The sequence below is a fragment of the Lonchura striata genome, chromosome 2 (assembly GCF_050655825.1).
Source record: "Lonchura striata isolate lonStrDom1 chromosome 2, ASM5065582v1, whole genome shotgun sequence".
NCBI classification, from domain to species: domain Eukaryota; kingdom Metazoa; phylum Chordata; class Aves; order Passeriformes; family Estrildidae; genus Lonchura; species Lonchura striata.
In genome coordinates, this window is record NC_140704.1 from 115656695 (window position 1) to 115671885 (window position 15191).

Consider the following 15191-nt stretch of genomic DNA (forward strand, 5'->3'; position numbering starts at 1 on the left):
TGAAATTGAGAGGTGTCATGAATATGTAATTTTGACCAAGAACCTATGCTGTTGACATCATCATTCAGTAAAATGTGCTGACTTGAGGGACATGAATGCATTGTGGTGCAATACCTGAGAATTATCTCTTACTAATTAATCCCTCTTTGTTTGTAATCTCATGGGAAATATTTTTTCCTGTATGGCTAGAAGGAATATATGGATATATACTTAAGATGGCCTTAGTATTTTATCATGTTTTATTTTTCTTTAGTGGAAGGCCTTAAAACAAATTTACCCTTTACAAACTTTTTTTTTTTGGGTGGGGGTGGGGGTCTGTAATCTTAAATCATTGTAGCCTAAAACCTGGGTGAATTTTAAAAAAAAATTCCCTTCTAGCTAAAAATAGGGCTAATTAACTTCCATAGTTAGATGCCTAGTTTGCCTCCCCTGGCTTTCATCTTTCATGGATGCACTGAGTGCTGGCTTTGCAGTATCAGCAGATTTATGTATTGCCTCAGGTTTAGACTTTTCCTAACTTCTACTTTTTTTTTTTCCTTAGGCTTGTAGTTTACTATTTAAAAAGCTGTATAATCAAGCCAATGTTGGGTTCTGATAATGAAAACAACTTGATTCAGATATGTAATTTCTATGCTTTACTGTTTACAGGACCAGATCTCTTCAACCATTAAACTCACCAGAACAGAGAATAACCATTAATTTCTCACAATTAAAAGCCTTGATTCTCATTTTCCTTGAAGGATATCTGCATATTCTTCAATAAGGTATAAAGAAAAAGAAAATCTTTAGTGTATTATACTACTGCTTTATTACTACTACTGTAATAAAGATTAAATGTAAAATAATTCTTGTCTGCGAGCTTCAATTGAAAACAACTTGATCAACACTCCTTTTCTGCAAGAACTTTTCTTAACTTTCACCTTATAATTATTTTTTAAATCCAACTATTTCTTTGATAAATATGGTACAAGAGACAGAACTCTCTCTAAAAGCCAATTAACTTTATTTTGTGTTCAGAGGTTTTTCCCTGGAACACTTTCTCATAGGTAGGATTTGGCATAGCAAGTTCCTTCTTATCTGACAGCAGCTGAGCATTTTCAGTCCTTTGCTGAAGACAGACAGCTCTTCAAGGAGCTGGTCCACAAGCAAAATGGTTGTCTCAGGAACTGGTATGTAATCACCAAAATCAATACCAGTTAGTGCTATTTTCTTGTCAGATCACCCTGTGGAAGTTAGCCATAGTTTTCCCACAAGAAAATTACCAGTTTTCTCCTCAGTCTTTGTTACATTTCATTGTAGATGCAAAAGAACATGGTGTGAAACAGCTGACTTTTTTTTTTTTTAATGAGCAAAACTGACAGTAGTTAGGTGAGATGAAGCTGATTAATAAAAAGAATTCTGAAAAAAGATATCTTAGTTGAGTAATATGCAAAATAAAAAAATATTTAAACATAGTTTCAGTGGTTATGGATCTGTTTTTCTCGAAGACTGTGAAAGAAGCTAATTGGAGTGTCTCAACATCTCTATGACATATGAATTCTCTTTTACTATCATAAATCCTGATAGGAAAGCCAATCCCTTTATTTTCAAAACAGCCTCTGATTTTGGTTCATACCATTTCAGTTCACTAGTTCCAGACACACAAGGCTTGATTACCAGTAGTATTAAATAAATTTTGCCTTTGCAACAATTTTTTCTGTTATTTTCTCCAAAATATAAATCATCAAAATTGGCATGTGAATTCCCATTTCTACTCTTTCTATCTCTCCCACAATATCAAAGCAGATATTTTGACATATTAAGATTAGTATAGTATGTTTCAGTCTTCCAAATTTTAAAATTTTTCTGTTGGCTATTTCTTACACTGAATTTGGGAAACTTGGCTATGGACCCTTTTTTGCTATCCAAAACTATTGTTTGCAACAAACCTTTCTTCTTAGTGTAATGTTTATAGTATTTTGGGGGAACATTAGCAGCTTCTCTCTGAACAATAGGAAGACTGTGTCTTAGAAAGCTCTGGAAAGGATTTAGAGGTCAAAGAAGACAAGTCACTCAACATGAGTTCCCAGTGAGATGTTCTGGGAAAAGACTGATGTGGTCCTTTGATATATAAGAAGGGGAGTTGTGAGTAGCATAAGGAGGTGTTTTTACCTCTATCTGACACTGGGGAGATTAACACTGAAAACGCTGCATACTGTTCCCGTCTCTTAGCAATGTTGTTGTAACTACAGTGGTCTAAGGATATGAGAAAGATTTGTAGCAAGGGATGCATTTTTGTTTATTGGACCAGCTCAGATGTTTGGAAAAATACAGAAAAACAGTAGGGCATATGGGCTCATCTTCATATCATGATGTCTGTACTGGGAAAAGTTTTGCAAGAGTACAGAAAAGAGAAATAAAAGTTGTTCCAACCCGTCAAAAAAACCCCAATAGGATTACAAAAAGAAGTAACTCAATATGTTCATCGTATTAAAGAGAATGCTGAGTGCATTAATATTTTCAGTTCAGAGCAGATTCAGGGTGCTAAGGGGCACTATGATTTGGAGATGAAAGACATACTGAGGAGGAAAAGAAAAACATAATGAGGAAGACAACAACAAACTATTTAAAAGAAATAAGGCACAATTATTTAGAAAAAAAAATGCAACTAACAATGCCATGTGTATTTGTGCATGCATGTATTTGTACAGGTGCCTCCAGTAACTTTTGAACATGTTTCTCTGCAGTGACTCTTGGTGGGGGGGAAGTCTGAAAAGCAATTATGTTTCTGCAGCTTCCATGAAAGTATTTGGTCAAGAATATATGTAGCTTCTATTTGAGCAGTCCTGACAGAGAGATCTATAGTGATTTGAAGTACTATCAGGGCCTATCTATAGTGATTTGAAGTACGATCATAATGTGAGGTGACATTAGTAACACACAGAGGATCCACAAGGACTTGGGGGAAACACCTTAAAAATGTTCTGTATATGGGAAGAAACCTTATTCACAGCTCACAGCTTGTTAGGCATCGAAGTCAATCAACCATGAAACACAAATCCATAGGGGACTAAGCTTTATTAGTCCCAAGCCTGTATGAGTTGTGTAATACTTAGGGTGATTAGCTGTAGGGATAAACTTCCAAGGGAGAAGTGGGCTAGCCATCTTTTGAAGTCTTTGGATGTCTTTTTTGGAAGACAGTGAAACACAAGTAATTGGGTTAACAACAGGAGTAAGTGAATGCAATTGTACGCCCTTTATAACAGAGAAAGAGAGCTTGATGACCTACTGATTTTTTTTTTTTTTGGACATAAAAATCCAAAAATCCACGAATTATAAATGCAAAGACTCTCAGATGAGTCTTGTGAGGAACTGGCACAATGTCATCCAGCTAATTAGTTCTGTGGCTACTGCCAAATATACGTCCAGGTGAAAGCACCCCAGCCTGGCTACTGGGCTAGCGCGCTGTGCTCTAACATCTTTCATTGTTGTCAGTGGAATGTTAATAGATGACGGCAGCACAACAGGGGTGAGGACGGACAACTGGGAAAAGTTTAAGATAATGTCATCAGAACTGAGTGCTGTCACAGTATAATAGTCTCCTGCTGGTCCCTAAATGCAGAGGAACTCATGGAAAATTAAACATCAAGGCATGTTCATTTGCAAAGCTGGAGATACGGATCCTATGGCAATCTCCTGTTACAATGGGCTTATTTCTGTCTTACTAAATGAATGTGGAATCAGTGGACCAATATTTGTAGGGTTTTCTACATGGCCAGAAGCCAGGTGTACTTTATTGTGTAGTTAATTTAGATTACAAAGCATTTAAGCACTAAATTAAAGATTAAAAAGTATAGATTCAGAATGGATTGAGATTCTGCTGTTAATTCTGCTGTGATTATGATCTGCTTTATCTCCTGAGTCAGGGGCATTCTTGATGTCAGAACAGTCAGTGCAAAACAGGCATTTTAATTTAGAAGTACTTCACAGCTTGGACATGGTAACAGCACTCCCCCAGCCAGCTACTATTACTTACTTTATAGGTAATAGCTTATTAAGATGGAGTATCTTGATCAGTTTAGGTTATGTCTCCTCATGTAACACCTACTGCAGTGCAGGCCCAGGTAATATGCCAGAAGTTTGATGAAAATAAACCTGGAATTCCTCTGCAGACTATAAAGGAAGTAAGACGAGGCCCTGAATTTCCCCCTCTATACTCACAAGATGTAGTACTTTATTTTGAGAATTCATTAGGACATACTAAAAGAATACAGACAGAAAGATGAGATTTGTATATATTCATGACTCCAGGAACTAGTACTTCAAGAGAAATACTGATTATTGTAAGAGCTGAGCACAGAACAACTATGAGAGTTGGCAAGGATGATCCACAATTAATAATGTATGACAGGTCCAGTAACTAGCAACAGTTACTTGTTGTTATTTTGTTAGCTACAAAACCGTGTTACATTTGGATTTAGTTTCCATAAATATCTAAGTGAGTATCTGGATCTAGAATTTCTGGATTGAATTCAAGTATAATTTGAATGTTATCTGACTAGCCGAATCCTTTTTAATCTGTATCATTTAATGCAGGGCAGCCACCTAGTATAAATACTGCTGTGTGACTGCTGGCATTTCAGTAAAGTATTTTTAATCCCTAAATATTTTTAAGACTTGCCCATACTCATCTTTTAATGCATTCACCTTAAATCAGCTATCTCAACAATTTTTTAAAAGAGATTTTCTGAGGAAACCATGTTTCCCTTCTAATACATATTAAACTTCCTTTTAGTCAACAATGAATGATTTGACAAAGTTGTCACATGCATAGCCACCTTTGAGACTTAATGCAGGATTAATTTCTCTGGTGTATTATACTTCAGTCTTTCTGTAAATTTTAGCAGACTTGGTGCATTGGTGAGAGTAATACTTTTTTGTTTGCATATTTTCAACATATTTTTAGTAGGATTTTTTTCCCTCACTGTGTTTTCTAACACTATGTACTCCTGAAAGTGGAAAAGTTTGATGGAACAGTAGTCTTTCAGCATGACATGTCATATGTAATCTTTCACTAGTGTCCTTTGTCCTGCAACAGCTGACAGAGTACCTGCACAGCAAATGATATTTTCCAGACACCAGTGAAAGCCTGATGTTATTTCTTAAGAATGCAGCGGCTATACTACAAACTAAAGCTAATTCCTCCACCAGTTTCCCACGTGCCCTGCTGCAGAAACAGTTGCCCTTGCTGGCTGCAACAAAGATCCTCTAAAATCATCTCCTAATAGTGGTGCTCCTCCATGTGCATGAATGCTGAGAATAAAAAATGTAGTCTTCAAAATGCAGAGGCATGGTTTAGGAAAATGCCAGTCTGACAGTGCTAATTACATGTGTAGAGAGTGCTGGAGGTGAGCCTGATTCTGCCAAGGTGTGCTCATTCATAAACTTAGAGCCACCTTTCACACTGTGCACATTTATTTTGTACTGGAGGTAGTGGGAATCATTCTGGTATCTTATCCTGTCAGATCTAGCACACGATTGAACAGGAAGAGGACTGGCTTGGTATCAGAGGCTGAGGACTTCTGGAAAACACTTAAATATTTCAAGAAATACTTTCAGTAATAATTTCTGAAATTTGAGAGGTGAATTTATCAGATTTTGTGTACTTCCTCCTTTTCTTGTAATAGATATTACTGTCATGCTCTATCAAGATATAAACATCACAATGAAATCATTATGTCTGCTCTGGCCCACCTGAACTGGTATTGCAGGAGTGATAGAGCTTAATGTAGTACCATTAGAGCTTCAGTACTTTGAACAAATATTGTGTTGAACTCTTGAGTGTGTATTTCTTTAAGTATAGGGATATTAATCCTTTTTTGCTTAGCAGAACACCTCTTTGAAGAATTGTATTTGCCCATCTAAAATCCACCCTCACTTCATTTGAAAACAGAATCTAACTCCTCCCCCCCAACAGACCACATATTTATTTTGTCCAATAAAAAAAGAAAGAACATTTTGGTGATGGTGGAATAATAAATCCTAAGGCAGAAATATCCTTTACGTTGCAGCTGCAGGAAAGCAGTTTGGGTATTTTTCACTGAAAGGGCAATCAAGCACTGCAAGCCTGCTTCCCAGGGAAGTTATGGGATCACCATCCCTGGAAGTGTTCAAAAACATGTGGATGTGGCACTTGGGGACATGGTTTAGTGGTAAACATAGTTGTGCTGAGTTGGACTCATGGAGATCTTTTCCACCCTTGATTCTAGGTTTATATTTTGAAGTTTAGTCTTACTATAGCTCCCCTCCCCTATTTTGATTCTGTACTTAAGTACCTTTGATTTCAGAAGGGTGTGAGAACATACCTAAAGCTAAAATGTGTTAACTGCTCTCCTGAGTATTGATGTGTTCCTAATGCAGGACCTAAGGTTATAAATTGCATTGGTATGCTTAGAAATGAAAGAACTGTTCATGTGCCATTGGGTCTTCTCCTTTGAGGTAACAGCCATGGTAGTAAATAGTAACTAATAATAATACAGAAATCTATTAAATTACGTGGGCATGTTAAGATGTATGAGCTCCAACAAGAAGATTGATGAAAATTTGGAAATTATCTGGAAAATATATCAGAGATAGGTTTGTATCATATATAAATGGCCTACCATGTTGAGAAAGTTGCATATATTTAGCAAGTGCTATTACCTGTATTGTCAAAATGCCTATTTAAATCAACTTCTAAAAACAAGTAAAAAATACCAAAATCCTTTGAAATCAGACAAATCACTCTCAGCGCCCCCATCACTAAAGCTGTGTCCTGGCTCTGCTTTAGGCAGACAAAGTGCAGGAAGTTTAGAGCAGGAGCTGTGAGCGAAGGCCCGGTGACATGAGGAGGTGTTGCAGCTGATGCGTATCAGGCAGTGCAGCAAAGCCAGCGCCTTCATGTCCTGTGCCAGCGTCCCAGCTGGGTGGGGGGCAAGCAGCTAACAGAGATCTGGCCCAGTGCCCAGGCAATTTGGCTTTCTGCAGCTCTTAAGGCCACGGCTTTACCAGTGGATAGCAAGGAAGCATCTCACCAGCTTAACTGCAGGTTTTCCATGGCAAAGTCTACGATGTACAGTTCCATAAAGCCATTTATTCATGGTGCAGCAGCTGAGAAACAGCTCAGCTGGTGCCTCCGAGAAAAGTCTCTCCACCAGAGAGTCTTGTGAGTGGTCAGACTGGGAAGTCTCTTAACAATAAAATGTTAAAAAAAAAAAACCCAAAAACACACACACACAAAGAACTAAACAAAAAAAAAAAAAAAAACAAAAACAAAAAAGCATTTGGTGTGCCCCGTTTGAAGCACTGAAGAAAGCCCCAGGGCCTGGTTCTTTCATCGCACACACGGGGACTGCTGGAGCCGGCGATGCTACGGCTGATTTAGAGGCGAGGCGAGACCAACCGCGGCCTTTAATGCGACCGGACAGGATGGGATTAAATTAAGCTGGAGTGCAGCCGCAGGGATCGGAGGGGTTTAGGCCGGGGATCCCCGCAGGCGTGCGGGAGCCCGGCGGGCAGCGCGGGGCGCGGGCGGGAGCGCGCTGGCCGGAGCGCTGGCCGGGCAGCGCCGGCGCGGCGCAGTTGGGCTGGATCATTCCCGACACGGGGAGCGCGGGAGCAGCCGCGGCTCCAGCCTGTCGGCCGCTCGGCAGGTTGATGGATGTGCTGGCCTGCGAGCGCTCGCCACCCCGGCCAGTCCAGCCCATCCACAATGACTTACAGTTTCCCGGTCCCCCTCCCGGCACCTCCTCCCCCTCTTCCTCCCCGGGCCGCCCGCCTGCCAAGGGCTGGCCTCGCACGGCAGTGCCCGCTGGAGGTGGGCTGCCCTGCCCGCTGCCCTGCCTGCAGCCCTGCCCGGTGCCCGCTGCCCTGCCCGCTGCCCTGCCTGCAGCCCTGCCCGCTGCCCTGCCCGCTGCCCTGCCCGCTGCGCCCGCTGCCCTGCCCGGTGCCCGCTGCCCTGCCCGCTGCCCGGTGCCCGCTGCCCTGCCTGCAGCCCTGCCTGCAGCCCTGCCCGCTGCCCTGCCCGCTGCCCTGCCCGGTGCCCGCTGCCCTGCCCGCTGCCCTGCCTGCAGCCCTGCCCGCTGCCCGCTGCCCGCTGCCCGCTGCCCTGCCCGGTGCCCGCTGCCCTGCCCGCTGCCCTGCCCGCTGCCCTCCCCGCTGCCCTCCCCGCTGCCCTGCCCGGTGCCCGCTGCCCTCCCCGCTGCCCTGCCCGCTGCCCGCTGCACCGCCCTGCCCAGCGCCCGGGGCGGGCAGCGCCGCGGGCGTGCCTCAGCTTTCCCGAGGTGGGAAGGGATAGAGGTTTGACTAGAGGGCGGAGGGTGCACTTGCGCCGCCCGGGAGCTGGCCGGGGAGCTGGCCGGTTCCCATCCCGCCCCTCGCCTCGGCGGCTCCCCGCTCCTCCCGGGAGTGAGTCCGCAGGGGAGCCCTCCGCCCGCGGGGCGTCCCGAGGAAGTGCGCGGCACGCCGTCTCCCAGGGAAAATGTGCTCCAGCCCTGCCGTGTTCCCACCAGCTTCTCTTTTCCTCTCCGCGCATCTGTTTTCGTTTTCTTCACATTTATACTTTAAAGATGATGTTCGCCCTTCCACATCCCTTCCCTCTCCACCACCAGCACCCCTCCCTCCCCTCAGGAAGATGAATTTCATCTGGGCCTTGAAACAGGGCAAGGAACAATAAATATTTATGGGCACCAGGGGAAGGTTAAACTGTAAACCACCACTTATCCCTACGTCTCTTATGAAAGGAATTAGCGTTACAAAATTTACATTAGGAGGAAAAGAAGAGGAGATAGAAGCATTTCTATGATGTGAAAATGCTGTGCCTCGTACCTATTTAAAGTGGAGCAAAATACGTCTTCACAGGGCCAAATGTGGGGCATGGCCTTTAAACTGTAATGGCCAAATTAAAACAAATGGCCAAAATTAAACACTCCAGCCCTTGCTGAATGTGAAAGTTTGAGTGATGAGGAAATATGTGTGTAGCAGATCACTTTTCTACACTCCTATTTGAACAAAGTCTTAGGGAGTTTCTTTGAAACAGTTTTAAGTGTATTCAGAGATACTGTACAGATAAAGATACATAAGAACATAAAAATATCTATGCATGCAGCCAAGCACAAACAGCTTATATACCTCTAAATCCAGAAGGGGCCATAATAACAGAGTGTTCAGTGTGGGTTGTTAGAAGCCCAGGCAAAGATAAAACTTCAATAAAAAGTATGTTCTTTTATGTTCAGTGTTAGAGGAGAGGCAATGTAAAATAAGGATTTATGTTTGTGGGGGCAGGCAGAGGAATACAGGCTCTTTAATAACCTGGTACTGCAGGAGAGGGAGCAAACTCCAGCAAGGTTTGAAGGTTTCCACTCTCTGGCAGTGGAAAGGGCCTGAAGGGAACCTGGGTCTTTTGGAGGAAGGCTGAAGACTGCTTGGCAAGGAATACAGGGATGTTTGGCAAATTGCCTGCTTCCTGGTAAATCTTGGCAGAGCACCTAGGCTTAAAGACCTATTTTTCATTATTCCCCACTCTTATCAAAGTAAGTTTTGGAGTATACTTTTGGTGACTTTTCTTTGAGTAAGGGTGATCACCAAAGTGCCTTCACAGCAAAATCAGGTTACTGTTGCCTTCAGTACAAATAAGATCGTGTTTTAAAATGGCCTGTTCAGGTATTACTGTAGACCTACAACAGCTGGTTGAAGTGTTCGTGAGTACTTTAGCTGGTGCAAGGAGAGTAAACAAGGCTTTTTCTGTGTTGGTGTCCCCAGTGGAGTAACACATAGCTGCTGGTGATGGAGCATCTGCTATTATAATGGCCTTGGGGTGCTGATTCCTGACACATAACTGAGGCTGAAACCAGGTTTTCCTCTGACTGAGGATGAAAAGTCTCGGCTGCTTCCTCAGAAGAGGAAGAATTGGAAGAAATCTCAGTTTCTCGGTAACTTTTGCCCTCTGTTTATTTATCATACTTATCCATAATAAGTTCTCTCCAAATCTTCTTATTGCATTCCAGTTTTTATAAATGTTTTCTGGCTTCTGTGAAAGGCCAACTGAACAGCAACAAACACCAAATAAGTCAAATTTCATTGTCTCAATATGAGATCGATAACAGCATTTTCAGAGGAGAATGAGTCACGAGAAGCTGCTGGCAAGGGTATGGGGGTTGTATAACATCATCCTAAAAAACATGGTGTGACAAGGTTTCTTTGTTCCTTCACTTCTCTCCCAGAGACAATCAGACTTGTCATTTGTTCAATGGCATTATTAAATTAGTTATCCTCCTGAGTAAGAAAACTACTGGTAAAATATGCTCTTACACTAAGTCCCTATAAATCATTGGGAGGATGGAAGAGGAGAGGAGCTTTTTTTTTCTGTCTTGACTCCAGCAATTTTTATCCAAGTAATTTCTTGTGTAGAATAGGCTCCAACAAGCCTTATGAAGCGGAGCTTCTGAAAATTCAGTCCATGACAGAGAGCTGAAGCTGATATGGATGTTAATAAAAACCATAAATGCCAAGAAAACCTTGAAATAACTGTCCTACAAACCAGATTTTTTGAGTACTGTGAAGGCTGTAACCAAACTTTTTTTAAGTGAAGGTCTGTTCTCAGAACCCTTAGCAAGCCCCTGATTGCTGCTGCATTTAATTGCAATTGCCCTAAATTGAGGGCTGATAGGTGTTGCACAACTCTTTCACATGTGTTTTTTTCCTCATTAATGTTGATATGTTAATATAGGGTGGATGCTGCACTGTACATCAAAACCGTTCCCAATAACCTTTCCTTGGGATAAGAGAAAGTATCAGGAATTGCCAATATTTTCTGGCTACATGGGATCACTTTTATGGATAGCATTGGGGTTGTAATTCCTAAGCTTAGGCTTTCCCAGACTTTGGGGGTTAGGTGTGTGTAAAAACTCAGCTCTGTCTCTAGATAGTCTAGTGCTGCCTTTAGAGGAATGGAAGAAGAACAATAAAAGTCAAGGAAAGGATTCTCTCTGTTCAAAGAGCTTTGGATCAAAACCTGAAAGAGTTAAGTTGAAGTAGCCTTGAGTTTGAGGGTGTATGAAATTTTTGTACTGGGGCATATGTGTGTTGTGATGTGTTATATGCTTAAAAAAATCTATCAAAATGGCAGTTTTTCATTTAGTTTACATAATATATAGTAGTTTTAAGTGGTGTGTTTTGTATAAACCCAAGCAATTTCTGGTGCAAAACTGTAATTTAGAAAAAATAAAAACAAAAAGCATAAAGGAATAGGAGTTTAAGACATAATTTGCTATTTTAGGAAGAAAAGACAGTCAAAGACTGAGAAACTAAATGTATTAAAGATTTTAAATATTTTAATGAAGATTAGGGAAGAGTATAGAGATTAAGGAAAAATAATTGGTGAAAATGAACTTCGTTTACTGATGAAAAGACTAAAATGAAATAGCAGCTTATGGGTATAAGAGTAATGGAGCCTCTTTTTAAAATTCTTCTCATGTTTTGAGATATGTGGGACTGTGGAAGAAGAAGGTTCCAGGCTGTTTGATATTGAGAAGAGGGGGGATATTGTGCAGTGCCTTGTGCAAGAGGCTCTGGCTACCTAGTGCCATTCTGATGTCCTGGCAGGGCTGGGGAAGCTCCTGCAGCTCCCGAGTGCTGCAGTCAGCAGTAGTTCCTCTGGAGGTAGCACATCCGTGCCCTATGTCTCAATAGGATGTAGGGAACACTGCTGATGCAGGTAATATTTTTCAGAAAAGGTATTAAATACCATCTTCATAATTACTGTCTTAAGTGTTCTTAATCATTTCTCTGGCAGGAGCAACTTCAAGTTGCCCTAATCCTGGTTCCACCTGGGATCCTTCTTGTTTACCTAATCCCCTCTGAACTTGCAGGTTGGATGTGGCATTCCTTTGCTTTCCTGTTCTAATCTGTTCGGTCATGTTGCTGCACACCATGACACATACAGTCCTAGATGCAAATCCCAGTGCTTTCCATGTTGTTGCACACTGATCCATCTTACCCTGTGTTTATTAAGCCACAGAATACCCTAGAGAATTAGAGAACCCCCCCTGTATTTGATGAAAGGCTGAAATGTAGGCATAAGTAATGTGATTTGTTGGAGTATGTCCTGCAATTCAGTGGCAGAGGTGGAAACTGAGCCCAGGCACCACAGCCTGGCTCTGCTGGCATGTGTGCACAGAGAGGGCTGGACTCTACCAGAGCCTCACAGATGTTTTCAGCCTGACATCCATGGGTGACATTTAAGAGATTCACCACAGGTAACTAAAAAGAGCCAGTGTGGGCAGATAAATGGGAATGCATGCCTGTCCTAGCAATGATGAATGTTCACAAGGTTGGAATTATTGGGAATAAATGAGTTGTTAAACTAGCTACCTAGGATACTGGTGGCAGTGTATTCATCATGTCATGGAGCTTAATACAAAAATGTAACTGTGCCCTACCTATGCAGGCCTGCTTGACTAGCAGGGCTAACCCAAGAACATGAAGTGCATGGGAAATACTAGGCAAGATTGTCACTGTGCCATCCTGAGGCTTTTGATAAAGCAAGTTTGGAAAGCTGATTCTATGGATAAAGTAAAAAATATTTTCATGTGTTTTTGATAAAAACTGCAGCATGAAATCTGGGTGGAAGTTACTCACATCCTCACCTGATAAGGAAGTTTTCTTCAGCAAACGAGTTGTGAAAGCCTGCTTGCAATTAGATGGAACAACTCCAGGTTCTACAACTACTTTTTCTGTGCCCTGATTTGTTGTTACCAGATTTGATCAACGCCTCTCTGAGCACAGCAGCCAGGTAGGGATTGGATCCAAAGCACATGCTGAGGGCTTTTAGCTCTGGATAGCATCAAGAGGATTGGACTAAGATACTTTGGGAAAGGGCTTGCTATCCAGATAGGAGAGGTCATAAAAGCTATATGGAGGGAAAAAAGCCAGAGGATTGAGCTGGCTTGCAAGTGAGTTTGCAAGGTCAGAACATTTTATATAAAAAGCGATTACAAAACTTGTTACAAATGCTGAGGGACCTAGAAAGGGATTAAGTGATCTTGTTAGTTGTATGAATCCTCTTAGGACAGCAAATCTACCCATAAGCTAATAAGGCTTGTGTGACCATAATATCTGAGCAGAGTGCAGAGTGACTCTTCCCCTGCATACAATGATAGGAAAAATGTTACTTGGCTTTGAAGAGAGGCCCATTGTGTTCACTCAGATGCAAAGCTATCTTGTTTAGATTCTCGAAGGAAGAAGTCATAGGCTGTGAGGCTGATAGTGAGGCTGGGCAAAAAAACAGTGGGGGAGGAGGCTTAGGATGCAGACAGGGGCAAAACATCATTACTGGTAAGAGCAATAGAAGGAAGGTGGCAAGGGAGGAAAGAGACCTAAAAATAGTTATGTTTTCATGAATATATTTGTGTGTGTGTGTGTATACACCAAGTGCGTGCATGCGGTGCACTTGAACTCAAAAATTGCATATTTTCCCTGTAATTACTCAAAGGTAGGTATCTAAATCTCCTTATTTTCAAAAATCAGCTATATGTATATAGCTTGTGTTCTTACATGCATGATTAAATTTGTCTTTTCTTCCCTGTGTACCTGATTTCCCTTGGTCATAGGACGTGACATCACTGTAATTTTTCCTAAGTCTTCCTTTTAAAGTTGCTCATCAATTCCAAAATGCTACATTTTTAAAGTTTTTCCAAAATTCATCTTGACTAAGGAGAGAGTACTTTAAAAATTTGAAAAGTACACCCCAGGACAATATGTATATTTTGGTCTCTATGTACATCTTTTCATCAATCTGTTTATAGTTCTTTCTTTATGGGGATGGAGAGCAGAATGGAGACAAATAAATAAAAAGAAACATGACATTGCTAATATAAATGACCAGGCCATTTCTTCAGTGTCAGAATGCAATTAGAGCTGACCTCAGACTGGAATTCACTTCTCAGCAGGCCTGCTTAATGATTAGTTTTATTGTTTCTTCATCACCCCTACTGGGGGGCTCATTTTTACTGGTAATGGAAAAAGACTGTTGCCCCTGGATAAAAAGCTGAGCACGGAAGACAAAGGGCTGATTGAGGACTGCTAGGCTTTTCAGCCTGCATACCACCTCTTCTTTTGGTGTCCTGGCTGACAGCAGGAAAAACAGTGAAAGAGGTCAGATCTTAAAGGGCCTTCAGGGTAAGGAGCATCATTCTGTACTCAAAATTAGCTGGTGAGGCTTTTATGGCTTAAAGCAGTTCTGATCACTGTTGTAAGATGAATTGAATGAGAATCTTTGCAGCAAGATAATCTGCCAGACATTGCTGGTATGATTGATTCTGAGACATGGTTAGCAATGTAGCTGTGGTTTGCAAACACCTGCTCAAACTCCCAATCCCAGCATGCAGATACAAGTACACTTCTAGCAACAACTAGAAATTTCCCAACAGCTGCTACAGGTAAAGACTAGTTTAAATCCTTGGCAAAATTTGTGTGCCGGCTGCTACCTGTTCGGAAGTGTTTTCAAAGGGGTTTATTATAAGCCCTGGCATAAGTAAGAAGAATACAAATAATTCCTGTTTGTTTGCTTTAGTTCACTGGGTATATGAAACATGTAGTGTGACTCACAAAGTTGTAGGATGAGTCTGAGGTAGAATTACAGACGTTGTGCTATCTGATATTATGAGATGTAACAGGTGTTTGTGGAGGCAATTTCCCCATCTAGAAACAGTGCTTTGGGGAATTTAGGCTGCTGGTGGAGGAAAGGCTGGTTGGTTTACACTAGTGATGATAGGTGAGCTACCAGAGAATTGGAATTGGTGGTTTTTTCAGCTAATTATCTATAGGCTGAGGTGTGTATTGAAACCACAGTAACTAAATGTCTGAGTTTGCAAAAACTTGACTGGAAGCTTCATGAAAACAAATACAAAGCTAAGAGTCTTGCCAAGAGCAATGACACTGCTCCCTCCTCACACCAGTTCAGCTGGAGAGAAATAAAAATTAAATAAAGCTTTTAAATACTTTGATACTGAAAATACAAGACTACCTATCCACTGGTGCAACTTAGTGATCATTCAAGAGCTTCAGTACAGCTACATTGATCAAATCAACTGTGGAACTAGCCTTCAGTGTTTAATACTGAAATCTTTTAATAATGAACACCGATGTTTTTCTTAATAGATCTGTAACAGAGCAAA